Source organism: Panthera uncia (assembly GCF_023721935.1).
Source record: "Panthera uncia isolate 11264 chromosome A1 unlocalized genomic scaffold, Puncia_PCG_1.0 HiC_scaffold_17, whole genome shotgun sequence".
NCBI lineage: Eukaryota > Metazoa > Chordata > Mammalia > Carnivora > Felidae > Panthera > Panthera uncia.
The window spans coordinates 36,669,045-36,671,150 of record NW_026057577.1 but is presented as its reverse complement, the minus strand read 5'-3'; the positions used below and the strand labels follow the sequence as shown (position 1 = coordinate 36,671,150).

The window sequence follows — 2,106 nt, the reverse complement described above, 5'->3', positions numbered from 1 at the left end:
AGCTAATATGATTTCTTGAATCACCTAATGTTTCACTTTGGAATACAATACCCATGCAGAAAAGTGCCCAAAACAGAAAGGTAAAACTTACCAATGTGATATAACGTGCCAATGTAATGTAAAGCACACACCATGTATCCACCACCCAGGTTAAGAAATAAAACGCTAACAGCACTCCATCTGTTCCATGCACTCAACAAGTCAGAAGAAAGACTGATCTTGTTAAGTAGAGGCATGGGAGATGTAAAAGAGACCCCAATCATACTTACAGAGGTGAAAATGACAATGTCTGAGATAAAAATAATCACTAGGTCGGATGAACAGCAGAAGAAACATTGCAGAATAAAAGATTAATGAACTTTCGAAGATGGTGTCTTTAATGAAAATTGATAGAACTACATTCTTGAGAAATATGATGGACATCCTCCAAAAGAAGTAAATGCTGTTCCTGAGGGCTCTGTCATTGCCAGAGGAAACCGTTTCTTTGCAGTAGAAAACACAGATTGAATGTTAATGACTTACAAAGTGAATTGAGACTATTCTTGTTCAGTCCTGGTATCTAATCATAGTGGCTACAAAAATTCTAGAGAGCAGAAGAAAATATTGGCCAAATATTTCTTAGCAACTTCTGATAATCTAGATGATACATAAGTTACGTGGTTTTGGCTACAGAGGAGTGTCCTTCCAAGACACCACTGGCATAGGAGCGTCTGCTCACTCGGTTAACTTCAAAGGAACAGATACAGTAGCAGGAATTGCTCTAATTAAAAATACAGAACAAAAGATCCTGTTCCAGGCTATTCTGTTCCATTGGCACAATACGGTATCACAAGAGCCTGAGGTAAAGACTGCAAAAGAGATGCTTTTGAACATCAAGTAACACAGCTTTCATTACTGCTTGTATCTGTAGTCAGGAATAGCTATAGCATTTATAATGTGTGCGAAAAAATAGGGGATGAAGATCTAAGACTTTTAATAGTAGCAAACTGTACAAAGGCACCACTAATAATTAGACCTGATTCTTGAAATCCTCTTAACACTATAGTAAAGATTTTAGATATTTTAGGTAAGAAATTCCCTATTACTGAGAATTCAAAGGGCTACAAGTTGCTGCCATGCTATCTTAGAGTTAGTCAAGGAAACGGTATACAAATACCTCAGGTGAAACTGTGAAAGGTATAAACCGAAAACAAAACAACAACAAAAAAGGAGTGTTAAAAATATTTCCTTTGGTTCTGGTGGCGCTCTGCTCCAGAGGTTTATAAGGTATCTCTTGAATTTTTCCTTCTTGTACCCCATGGCCTTGGGATTATTGTCTTCAGGAATCCATTTGCTGATCCCAACAAAAGGCCCCGAAAGGGAGGATTATGTTTACATAGGAAACAGCAGAGAATTTTGTTACACTTGAGAAAAGGACACCTTGAAGAACTCCATCGTGATCTTCTTCTTACTGTCTTCAAGAGTGGGAGGATGACACGACACGAAGCTGTTCATAATTAATGAAGAAAAAATGCAAAACTGAAGAATGAACTGGAAAAGCGCATCACATTAAGCTTTGTTTTATGACTGAGTATGTGAGCATGTTGGGGCGGGGCATACATGCAGACATGTGTGTATATAACATATAATGTTATTTTCACAGATGTATATCTTCATGTTCTGTGATACATTACAGCCCTATTACTTGTTGATTTACGAAAATACTGTTCTTTTCATTTTTTTCCAATGTTTAGGTAATCTCTAATTAGGAAATGCATTTAATCAGGTAAAAGATTAATGGTGAAGTAAGCTTTTTAGGGCCTTATGCCAATAGATAGTAATTCAATCTGGTACTCATCTTCTCACAAATAACAGAACTAAGAAACTTTTATATATAACTGGAGATCACATGAAACCGATTTAATAAAATTACCAGTTTTTAATGTTTATATTTAACTTGTATTTTTATGTAAACAAGATTGTGTAAGGTATATTTAAAGCCTTAATGATTTCAGATTCTTTCCAACTCTTCGTGATTTTTGAGCACAGACTTTTAAAAACATATCTGAAAATAAAAGACACTGCCTTTTTTTTTTCATTAAGCATTAAATAAAATACGGCCTTAAC

The 2,106-nt window shown here is 35.5% G+C and overlaps 1 pseudogene; it reads left to right on the top strand.

The window, feature by feature from the left end:
• The first annotated feature begins 360 nt into the window (after positions 1-360).
• On the top strand, positions 361-1,566 carry LOC125935213 (nicotinamide phosphoribosyltransferase-like; annotated as a pseudogene).
• Positions 1,567-2,106: the final 540 nt, after the last annotated feature.